Source organism: Molossus molossus, unplaced genomic scaffold (assembly GCF_014108415.1).
Source record: "Molossus molossus isolate mMolMol1 unplaced genomic scaffold, mMolMol1.p scaffold_m16_p_13, whole genome shotgun sequence".
In the NCBI taxonomy this organism is placed as follows: Eukaryota; Metazoa; Chordata; class Mammalia; order Chiroptera; family Molossidae; genus Molossus; species Molossus molossus.
Window position 1 is genome coordinate 61,046,797 of NW_023425348.1, and position 13,225 is coordinate 61,060,021.

Genomic DNA, 13,225 nt, shown 5'->3' on the forward strand with positions numbered 1-13,225 from the left:
GTTATATGCTCACCCGAGGACATTTTTGCATTTATCCTCAGATAGAGCGGGAAGGAGAGAGGGAGGAAGAGAGAGAGAGAAACATCAATGCGAGAAAAAAACACGGAGTGGCTGCCACCCACATGACCCCAACCGGGCCTGGGACAAACTGCAACTGAGGTACGTGCCCTTAGCGGGAACTGAACCCGGGACTCTCCGGTTCGTGGGCCGACACTCTAACCGCTGAGCCAAATTGGTCAGGGTCTGAGGATATTTTTTTATTGATTTTTTTCAGATACAGTGGGAGGGAGGGAGGGAGAGAGAGAGAGAGAGAGAGAGAGAGAAACATTGATGTGACAGAAACACATTGACTGGTTGCCTCCCACACAACCCCTACCGGGGCTGGACAACCGAAGTACATGCCCTTGACCGGAATTGAACCTGAGACTTCCATTTACCAACAGACACTCTAACCACTGAACCACACCGGCCAGGGCATGAATGATTTTTTAGTATTATATGTACCAACTAAAAATGCTATTTATCTGAAATTCATATTTAAATGGAGTTTCTGCATTTTTATTTGCTAAACCAGGTACCTAGGAACCAAGGGCATGATTCTAGCAGGTAGTTGAGCTCTAGTGAGGAACAGGCAATTAGAGCGTCAGTGAGGGCCTGTGATAAATCCAAGCCCTGTCACTAGGCGGCAGTAAAGGACTGAGCAGGACAAGGGGTGGGGCTGTCAGTGGGTAAAGGAGAGCAGGTGTGGGGAAGGGCTTTGTCCAGAATCTCAAATCACAAAAGAAAGAACCAGCAGCTCACAGAAAAATCATAGTTTATAAGGAAACATGAAAAGAAGCACATGACCAATAAACATGAGAAGAAGCACAGTCGTGCCCTGGCCGGTTTGGCTCAGTGGTTAGAGTGTGGGCCTGCGTACCAATGAGTCACGGGTTGGATTCTGGTCAAGGGCACATACTTCAGTTGCGGTTTGGTCCCTGGCCCTGGAAGGGTCATGGAGGAAGCAACCATTCGATGTGGCAAGATCACATCGATGTTTCTCTCTGTCTCTCTCCCTCATCAGACAGAGTTCGAGGGAGAGAGACAGAGAGAAACATCGATGTGATCGAGGCACATTGACTAATTACCTCCCACACGATCTCACCAGGGCCGGGGAGGAAGCGCAACCGAGGTATGTGCCCTTGACCTGAATTGAACCCAAGACTCATTGGTCCACTGGTGGCCAAGCACTAACCACTGAGTCAAATCGTCCAGGGCTGGAGAGCCACTTTTGAATAATAAATATTATATAATAATTCCTTTGGTTTAATGATCCCACTTCTAAGACTATTTCCCAAGAAAATAATAAAAGATGTGGGCAAAGATTTATGTAGAATATGTGTAGTACATGAACATATTTATAATAGAAAAATAATTTACATATTCAATAACATGGAAAACAAATAAATTATGGTGAATTTTTACTTTTAAAAATTTGGGATTCCAAAATGGCGGTGGAGTGAACGGAAACTACACAGACCGTCTCCCAGAACCAAACCGGAATTACAACTATAACACAGACAAATCGACGGGAAAAAGCCACAAAAAAGCAGCTTGCGAGGACCATATAACGAGGGACACTGACTCGATCCTGGTAGGCTTGTGAAGGCGCGAGACGGGGGCTGGGAGCCCACGGTCGGCAGCTCAGCAGCGGCCTTAGCTGGGAGCAGCGCCCTCGGGTTACACTCCCAGGCGGCTCCACAGCGCAGAGCCGGGACAGAGGCTGAAACAGCCACAGCCACTCACCTTGGGCTCCGGCAGAGGGAGGGCAGACTGGACTGGAACTGTGTCGGGACACTCGGGATTTGGAGGGCGCTCAGAGCTTTTGCTGAGTTGCAACCACCCAGGACGGTGTCCATATTGCTCCTTCCCAGGGCTCTGGGGAGAGGCAGCAGCCCCTCCCTCCGAGATCCAACCCCACCCTGTGGGCCATTGAAGTGCTTCATTAACAACCAGCATCTGCCCCACCCTCGTGAAATCCCCTTGTGCTGAGCACCTGAGGGAGTTTTTCAATCAACTGATAACCCAAAACTCATCAAGTAACCTCGACTGCTAGCCTCCAGGCAAAAAGCTAGAGGATAACAGTACCTTTCCTGGGCTAGCAACTTTAACCAGAAAAGTAAGATTTGACAGTGGTGTTTAACGTGGGTCCTCCCTCACTCATCTAAACACAGGAGAGGGAGCCACAAACAGCAGAACACCAACACCCACAGGGAAAACTTGACAGGCTCCAAAGGCCACAGAGATAGCCAAAATGGTGAAACACAGAAACAGAAGCCAAATGAAAGAGCAAGAGACCTCCACTGAAGATGAGATCAATGTGGAGTAATTAGGCATGTTAACAGAGCTAGAATTCAGAGTCATAATCTTGAGGAAGCTGAACAGCATGAGTAAGGACATAGAGACACTGAAAATAAGCCAATTGGAAATTAAAAACCAAACCATCAAGAAGAGATAAAAAATGACATATCAGAAATGAAAAACACAATGGAAGGTTTAAAAAGCAGAGTAGAGGAAGCTGAGGGCCGGATCAGTGAATTAGAAGACAGGGTAGAAAAAAATCAACCAATCAGAAAAACAAAAGGAAAAAACTATTAAAAAACAGGAAGACAGCTTAAGAGAACTGTGGGACAACTGGAAACGTAATAATATTCGCATCATAGGAGTCCCCGAAGAAGAAGAAAATGAGCAAGGGATAGAGAATATATTCAAAAAAATCGTGAGAGAAAACTTCCCTAATTTGGTGAAGGAAGAAAGCATTCAAGTTCAAGAAGCACAGAGAGTCCCAAGTAAGAAGAACCCAAACAGGCCCACACCAAGACACAGAGTAATTAAAATGCTACAAATTAAAGACAAAGAGAGAATCCTAAAAGCAGCAAGAGATAAGCAACAGGTTACCTACAAAGGAAACCCCATAAGGCTCTCAGCCGACTTCTCACAAGAAACACTACAGGCCAGAAGGGAATGGCATGAAGTAATCAAAGTCATGAAAAACAAGAATCTGAATCCAAGACTACTCTACCCAGCAAGGCTATCGTTCAAAATAGAAGGTCAAGTAAAGAGCTTCCCAGACAAAAAAAAAAAAAGGCTAAGGGCATACATTAGCACCAAACCAGCACTGCAAGAAATGTTAAAAGGACTGCTGTAATTAGCAGTAGAAATGGGAAGAAAAATAGAACCACACCAAACAAAAATGGCAATAAATAAGTACATATCAATAATCACCTTAAATGTAAATGGATTGAATGCTCCCATAAAAAGACGCAGAGTAGCTGATTGGATAAGAAAGCATGACTCATCTATATGTTGTTTACAAGAGACCCACCTCAGAACAAAAGACTCACATAGGTTGAAAGTGAAGGGATGGAAAAAAATTTTCCACGCAAATGGAAAGCAAAAAAAAAGCTGGGGTAAGCAGAGAAGGACAAATACCACATGATCTCACTTATATACGGAATATAATGAACATAACAGTCTGGGGAATACAGTAGACCCAGACACGTGGAGGTGGGGCGCAGACTGACATCCCTCAGAAGAGGGGATGGGGGGTGGGGGGGTGGGAGGGGATAAACCACAGAACTTATATGCATGTATGCATGACCGATGGACATGGACAACTGAGCCGGGGACAGGGTGGAGGGGGGGGTGGGGGGTGCCAATGGGGTAAAAAGTTAAAATATCTTTAACAAAAAAATAAATAAATAAAAATTAAAAAAAAAAAAAAAAAAAAAAGCTGGGGTAACAATACTCATATCTGATAAAATAGATTTCAAAATGAAGACCATAACTAGAGACAAGGCCACTACATAATATTGAAAGGATCTATCCAACAGGAAGATATAACCTTGGTAAACATATATGCATCCAATATAGGAGCACCAAAATATATTAAAAATCTTCTGGAGGACTTCCAAGGAGAAATCGACAACAATACAATCATAGCAGGGGACTTCAACACCCCGTTGACAGCACTGGATAGATCCTCTAGGCAAAAAATTAGCAAGGAAACAGAGTCTCTAAATGAAGCACTAGACCAAATGGATTTAATAGATATCTACAGAGAATTACACCCCAAAACTACAGAATACACATTCTTCTCAAGTGCACATGGGACATTCTCAAAGATAGACCACATGATAAGACACAAACTAAATCTCTACAAGTTCAAGAAGATTGAAATCATATCAAGCATCTTCTCAGATCACAATGGCATGAAACTAGAAATCAATTGCAACAACATGCAAAGACATTTCAACACATGGAGGCTAAATAGCATGTTATTAAACAATGAATGGGTCACTGAGGAGATCAAGGAAGAAATTAAAAACTTCCTGGAAACCAATGGAAATGAACACACAACAACACAAAATCTATGGGATGCAGCGAAAGCAGTTCTGAGAGGGAAGTTCATAGCACTACAGACCTACCTCAAAAAACAAGAAAAATTTCGAATTGACTGTCTAACCTCACAACTGAAAGAATTAGAAAGCAAATAAAAAGAAAACCCCAGAGCAAGTAGAAAGAAGGAAATAGTAAAGATCAGAGCAGAAATAAATGACATAGAGACCAAAAAAAATTCAAAGGATCAATGAAACAAAGAGCTGGTTTTTTGAAAAGATAAACAAGATTGATGGACCCTTAGCTAGACTCACCAAGAAACAAAGAGAGAGAACCCAAATACACAAAATCAGAAATGAAAGAGGAGAAGTAACAACGAACACCATGGAAATACAAAAGATCGTTAACAACTACTATGAACAACTATATGGCAACAAATTAGACAATCTAAGTGAAATGGACAAATTTCTAGAAACACACAGTCTCCCAAAACTGGACCGGGAAGAGATAGAAAACTTGAACAGACCAATAACAACTAAGGAAATTGAAGAGGTAATCAAGACTCTCCCAGCAAACAAAAGCCCAGGCCCAGATGGCTTCACGGGGGAGTTTTACCGAACATTCAAAAAAGAACTAACACCCATTCTCCTCAAATTATTTCAAAAAATTCAAGAAGAAGGAAGACTTCCAAACACGTTCTATGAGGCCAGCATAATTCTAATTCCAAAACCAGAAAAAGACACTACGAAGAAAGAAAACTACAGGCCAATATCCCTGATGAACATAGACGCCAAAATCCTGAACAAAATATTAGCAAATCGGATCCAGAAATACATCAAAAAAATTATTCACCATGACCAAGTGGGATTCATTCCAGGGATGCAAGGCTGGTACAATATTCGAAAATCAATAAATGTGATACACCACATAAATAAAATGAAGAACAAAAAATACATGGTCATATCAATAGATGCCGAAAAAGCATTCAACAAAATCCAGCATCCATTTCTGATAAAAATGCTCAGCAATGTGGGAATAGAGGGATCTTATCTCGACATAATAAAGGCCATATATGAAAGACCTATAGCCAACATCATACTCAATGGACAGAAACTAAAAACATTTCCATTAAGAACAGGAACAAGACAGGGATGTCCACTTTCACCACTCTTATTTAACATTGTACTGGAAGTCTTAGCCACAGCAATCAGACATGAAGAAAAAATAAAAGAGATCCAAATTGGAAAGGAGGAAGTGAAACTGTCATTATTTGCAGATGACATGACATTATACAGAGAAAACCCTAAAGATCCCATCAAAAATCTACTAGAGTTACTAAATGAATTTGGCAAAGTAGCAGGATGCAAAATTAACGTCAAGAAATTGACGGCATTCTTGTACACCAATGATGAACTCACAGAAAGAGAAACTGAAAAAACAATCCCATTTACCATCGCGCCAAAAAAATTACGATACCTAGGAATAAACTTAACCAAAGAAGTAAAGGACCTATTTGCAGAAAACTACAGGTCATTGAAAAAAGAAATAGAGGAAGATATAAAAAAGTGGAAACACATACCCTGTTCATGGATTGGAAGAATTAACATCATTAAAATGTCTGTATTACCCAAAGCAATCTATAGATTCAATGCAATCCCCATCAAAATACCAATGACATATTTCATAGAACTAGAGCAAATACTTCAAAAGTTCATATGGAACCAAAAAAGACCCCAAATAGCCACAGCAATCTTCAAAAAGAAGGAGAAAGTGGGTGGGATTGCAATACCGGATATCAAGTTATACTACAAAGCGACTGTAACCAAAACAGCCTGGTACTGGCACAAGAACAGGCATATAAACCAGTGGAACAGGACTGAAAACCCAGAAATGGACCCAAGGCAATACGCTCAATTAATATTTGACAAAGGTGGCAAGAGCATACAGTGGAGCCAAGACAGCCTCTTTAATAAATGGTGTTGGGAAAATTGGACAGCTACATGCAAAAAAATGAAACTAGACCATCAACTTACACCATACACAAAAATAAACTCAAAATGGATAAAAGACCCGTGAATCCATAAAAATTCTAGAAGAAAGTGTAGGCAACAAAATTTTGGACATCATACGGAGCAGAATTTTCACTGATACATCACCTAGGGCAACAGAAACAAAGGAAAAAATGAACACATGGGACTACATCAAACTAAAAAGCTTCTGCACAGCAAAAGAAACAATCATCAAAATGGAAAGGCAACCCACTGTATGGGAGAACATCATTGCCAATGATGTATCAGATAAGGGGTTAATTTCCAATATATATAGAGTGCTCATACAACTCAACAAAAGGAAGACAAAGAACCCAATTAAAAAATGGGCAGAGGAGCTGAATAGACACCTCTCCAAACAGGACATACAAATGGCCAAGAGACATATGAAGAAATGCTCAACATCACTAATCATCAGAGAGATACAAATTAAAACAACAATGAGATATCACCTCACACCTGTCAGAATGGCCGCCATCAACAAATCATCAAACAAGTGCTGGCGAGGGTGTGGAGAAAAGGGGACTCTAATACACTGCTGGTGGGAATGCAGACTGGTGCATCCACTATGGAAAACAATATGATGTTACCTCAAAAAATTAAAAATTTAACTTCCATTTGACCCAGTGATCCCACTTCTAGGAATATACCCTAAGAAGCCTGAAACACCAATCAGGAAGAATATATGTACCCCCATGTTCATAACAGCACTATTTACAATAGCTAAGATCTGGAAACAGCCCAAGTGTCCATCAATAGACGAATGGATAAAAAGCAATGGTACATATACACAATGGAGTACTATGCAGCGGTAAGAAAGAAAGATCTCTTATCCTTTGAGACGACATGGAGGGACCTGGAAAGTATTATCCTAAGTGAAATAAGCCAAGCAGAAAAAGACAAATACCACATGATCTCACTTATATACGGAATATAATGAACATAACAGTCTGAGGAATACGGTAGACCCAGAAACATGGAAGTAGGGCACAGACTGACACCCCTAAGAAGAGGGGGTGGGGGTGGGGGTGGGTAGAGATAAACCACAGAACTTATATGCATGTATGCATGACCAATGGACATGGACAACTAAGCCAGGGATGGGGCGGGGGTGGGGTGGGGAGGGGGGTGCCAATGGGGTAAAAAAGGTGAAATAGCTGTAACAAAATATAAATAAAAAATTAAAAATAAAAAAAAAGAAAAATGCGCAAAATAAAAAACAAATTGAAATATGCATGTAAAACAATTGGAAGGAAATATACCATAACATTCAAAGGTGATTATTTCTGGACTGGCATTATAAGAGATTCCTATTATATTTTTCATGCTTTTCTATCCAAATTTTCCATAATACATGTGTTACTTTCACAGTTGAAAAAGGTTCTTTTTAATAGCCTCATAGACACATTTTTTTCCTAAGCTTTGTAAAAGACCACACATATGACAGAATCCCCGTATGTGAGGAACCACATGAAAACCCCCTCACCACTACTACAGTTGGGATCTTCTACAACCTCCTCATGGTGTATTGCAACAGCTTCCTAACTGCTCTCCTTGCCTCCAGTATTGACTTTGCCATCCCATTCTCCATACTGGTTGCTGCTAAAGTGAGCTTTCTACAGTGAAAATCTGTTCACACCTACCTACTAACCTTCATGATCCCCATGGACTTTGTCATAAAGTTGAAACTCCTTAGCAGAGCATGTCAATCACAGTCTAGTCCCCAAACACACACCTCTTCCTGCTTCACTTCCCATCTCTCTCCCTGGTACCCTATGGTCCAGAAACATCCAGTCATGCTGTCGCACCTTTATGTCTTTGCACACATCCACTGCTCTGGCTGCTAAACTCAGCCTGTCCTGCAAGCTGGCAGATGCCCCCTCCCCTGGGAAGCCTGTTTGGACATCTCCCTCTGCAGGCAGCATTCGTTACCCTTTGTCTGCCCTTTCTTTGTGCCCACTTTCATTCAAGTCCTTGTGGCTATTTAGTGGTTTATATGCCCTGTACCCAACCAAATGCACCTCCTTGAAAGCTATCTTTTTTTTTTAATCCTCACCCGAGGATATGTTTTACTGATTTTAGAGAGAGGAGATTGGGGGTGGGGGGAGGGAGAGAGAGAGAGAGAGAGAGAGAGAGATTGATTGCCTCCTGTATTCACCCCAACCTAGTCAGGGATCAAACCCTGATCTGGAAATCGAACTGGCAAACTTTCAGCACATGGGACAATGCTCCAACCCACTGAGCCACACTGACCAGGGCTGAGGGCTATCATTTGATAACTATTTAGTATGTGCTTTCTATGTGACAGGTCCTGGGCTAGGCATTGGCCTTTCAAAAAACATTTGTTTCCTTCTTTGCTTCTACCCAGCTGGTGCCACATGCTTATTGAATGAATGGCTGAATGAGTTATCCTCAATTTCAGCATATATATGAATCACTTGAGGAGCTTATAAAAATACAAATGCTGGGGCCCCATCCTAAAGCTCCTGAAGTGCAGTCACCTGTGTTTAATAAGCTTCCCAGGTGATTCTCATGCACTTCAAAGTTCGTGATTGTTGAGAAGTCCCACTTATCTCCAGGAAAGACTGTGCCTAAGCCATCCAGGCAGATAAAAGTCCATTCTGAATTTATTTCCTCAAAGGAAGACAGATACTATTTACTGAGAACTTAACTACCAGATGACTTATATTTAGGTGCTGCATATACTTTTCTCATCGAATTTACACAAAAATTCTCTCAGGGAACCATTGGTTTCCCCACTTCGAAGGAAACTGAGGTTCAGAAAGATTCCTTCACTTACCCAAGAGAAATCGGTGGTGCTGGAACTCTAACCAGGAATTGCTGGCCTCCAAAGCTGTCCCCATGCCACCAGGCCACCTCCCCAAACCTGCCACAGACAGTGCCTCTCTCTGGGTGCCTCATTTTTTACATTTCCCAAGTGCCCACCAGCGCACTGGTGCTGGTCCCTGATGATGAGTTCACCAGACTTTGAAGAAATGGGGAAAATAAATGTAATGTCACTCTTTTCACTAAGCTAAAGTGTATTTAAAGGACTGGCCTTCATTCTGAGATTATTTTCTTTAGTCTTGGGATTAAAATGTCTTTTCTTTTATAAAATGATGGTGATGGCAGTTGATTGTTTCTCCATTTCATTGAATTTTATTTTTAAATTACAGATTACATTCAATATTATTCTGTATTAGTTTCAGATGTACAGAACAGTGGTTACAAAACCATATACTAGCCCGGCCAGTGTGGCTCAGTGGTTGAGCATCGATCTATGCACCAAAAGGTCACAGGTTCGATTCCTGGTCAGGGCACATGTCTAGGTTGTGGGCCAAATCCCCGGGGGGGGGGGGGAGGCAAGAGGACATGGCCAATAAATGTTCTTTCTCATCGATGTTTCTATCTCTCTCCCTCCCTCTCTCTCTAAAATCAATAAAGAAAACAAAATTTAACAAACAAAGAAAAGAAAAAAACCAAAATAGGTATTTTACAGAGTGGTTCCTCTTCTTTTTTTAATGTCTTGGCAAAATAAAAAATAGATAATTCTAGTTTGGGATCCAATTTTCTTTTAATTTGAATATTTTAATTAAAGAAAACATGCTTATTTTACAGAACTTGAAGAAATATATCTAAGCAAAGAGAACAAAATAGATATTGTCTCTTTATTCTATTTTACCAGGGGCCTCCTTCCATCCCACCCACTCTTTTTTTAAAAAAAAATTTTTTTCTTTATTGATTTTGGAGGGAGAGGAAGGGAGAGGGAAAGAGAGATAAAAACACTGATGAGAGAGAACATCGACAGGCCGATTCCTGCATGCTCCCTACCTGGGATTCAGCCCACAACCTGGGCATGTGCCCTGACCGGAAATCGAACTGGCAACTTCTTGGTGCATGGGTCAAAGATCAACCACTGAGCCACACCAGCCAGGCCATCCCACCCACTCTTAAATTAACCCCACACAAACACACGAGCTGAGAGGAGAAGTAACAATACAGGGATTTCACTTTTTCATTTGTTATTATATCCGGAGTAACTCCCCATGTCACAAAGATTTTGTTGAAATATCATTGTTAATGGCTATCTGATATTTTATTGTAATTTATGAAACCATTTCTCTTCTGTTTCGATACAGGCCTATCAGCCATGATTTTCTCTGTGGACTCCTGTGACTCTAGCTACCTTCCAAATGTTGATGTTACTTAAAAGTCTGTCTTTGCCTCTTTATCTTTCTCCTTCATTCATTTTATCTATTTCCATTTTTTTCCAGCCCCTTCTATATGCTAGTGACTCCCTAGCTGTTCAGACCTCTTTCCTGAGTCTAAAGCCCACATGGGAGAGTAATGTAAAAATAGTGGGGAGAGTTTTGAGTTGGGGTCCAATTAAAACAAGTTAGACTAGTTCTGTAAATCCCAAATGTGGTTACTGTTGATCCCAAGGCAACTGCCTTTTACAGTGTGAGCCCATTTCCTTGGCTCTCCCCGGAGCAAGTAGAGATCACTCACGCTTCCCTGCAGAAGGAAGGTTCAACGCTTGTTGCAGAGTGGTGTGTGTGCGTGAATGTAAAAGTATGGGCCAACTTTTCAGGAACAGGGGAACTGCTCAGAGTCCCCACTTGACTGCTGCCTTTCCGAGTCTGGCCAGGGAGGGAGCCATAAGGGCTGGGGGCAGGGAGAGGAGTACAGTCACAATTCCAGCTCTTTTTCTTTGGCAGTTCAAATCGTATTGTAATACACGAGCATTACACTCCCCGAAGCACGAACGTCTCAGGATGGGAGGCAGGAAGCCGAGCTAGAGAAGGAAAGGGTTTGGAGAGGGCTGAGGTTACACAAATAACTTTGCTGACCCCTGCACAGGGTGCTTCAGCCTCGCTGACTTTGCTCCGCTTCCTGTTGGGTTGGAGGAAATCTCCTGGAGGTCCAGCCGGGCTTGGCCAGGCCCAGCCAGTCCTCCCTCTCCCTGCCCACTTTTCTGGCCTTGGGAAATCTGAGAGGGAGGGTTAGGTAGGAGGGTCTGCTCTGACCTATTATCCCAAGACTGGTCCTCAGGCACTGATGTTGAGGAGAGAATTACTTATTCAGTTTCCTGGTGCTTGCTGAATATGATCTTCTAGGTTTTTTTGTTGTTTTTTTTTGTTTTTTGTTTCCCTCAAAAGCCATCCTCTTGCCCAACCTCCAAATACTTCTTTCTTATTTCTACTTCCTTATACTAACTTCCTGATTCTGAGGCAGGAGCAACCCAAAAGCACAACCCAGAGATCTTAGGGTCTGGATGGAGGGAGGAGTTAGAGCGGGGCTGGGATTGGTGAGGACTGAACTTGGATGACCCCGGTACCAGTTTGACAGCCACTCCAACATGGTCTATGTGTCTATGTCATCATCGGGAAGCACAGCGTGTTCCACTGGCTGGCCAACCTGCCCACCGACCCGACTGCCATCCACAAGGCACTGCAGCGGTGCTGAAGGGCTCCAGAGCCCTTGTCCTGCACGGGCTCACAGGAAGGCGCCTCTGTGGAGGGCTCCCGCCCTGCTACCCCCACAGAGCCAGGCACCCTCAAGACCAGCCTGATAGCCACCTCAGACATTGAGAAACTGATGGAGAAGTCCCAGGTGTCAGAGGATGGCACCTTGTGATCCCTGGAGCCTGCACCCCAACAGAACTCTGCAGACGGCAGTCCAGCTATGGAGGAGCCTAGCCAGGCCTGGGGAACAGCAGCCACTGTCCAGTGCATCAGCCAGTGAGCAGTGTCTCCCGACATGGGAGTGAGTCCTCTCTTGGAAGTCAAAGTTGCCACTCTAGACCACCATGAGGCTGCTTCAGGTGTGGTTTCCCCAGGTGGAAATGTGCACTGACAAGGGCCTGATGGATGAGTGGGAGCTCCTGCGGTTCCTGCAGCTGCTGCCTGTGTGCCCCACCCCATCCTCTTCTGAACCAGGCCAATTTGGACATGGCCGTGTGATTCTGCACCTACATGTGGAATGTCATCTAAGGAATGTGGACTCACCCGTCTGGTGTGACACTGATGTGAAGCTGTTTGAGATCCAGAGGGTATGGGGATGGAAGCCTACAAGGAACAGAGGCCAAAGGAGGGTGGGAGCCCTGGTCCTTCCCCATCCTCCCCTGCACCTGACCCAGTGACCATTCTGAGCTTTAACATACTATGATTAGGGCTGGGTCTGGCAGGGTGATGGAGTCCTGGGTGGCAGGCCTCAGAGGCCCCTTATGGCTGGGACGCTGGAGATTGGCTCTGACCTTGCCTGGTATTGAACTCTATTAGAAGACCCTTAGTTTGGCAGCTTTACAGTTAGAGAAACCCACTTATGCTTCAAGATCTCATCAACAAAAGGAAGGAAAGAGGAATAAAACTTTAGGCATGTCTGGCCCAGAAGCCAAATGAAGACCCCATAATGTCAGTGTCCAAGATGAGATTGACCCATGTATTATCTCAAAACAGCATTCAAATTTAACACTAACTGAGGGTCTAGAAAGACGAGTTCTGCTAAAATCCTTGTTCTTTTCCTAAAGGTCTCCAGGAGCTGACTCTGTATCGTGGGTTACATTGGTCACTCCAGGGCTCACCTACTAGGCCCAGGTGGACTCCAGCACAACAGAGGCATTCTAGAACGAATGTCGTCAGAAGATGGGGTTCTGAATTCCTAGGCTGACTCCTGTAAGCAGAGACCTGTAGAAATGTCCTGGACTGGGGCTGGGGTAATGGAGCTTCACATAGACGGTGAACTGATGGAGCACACAGTCAGGAATGGGGATGGGTCATTGTCCTTTGTCTTCAAAATGT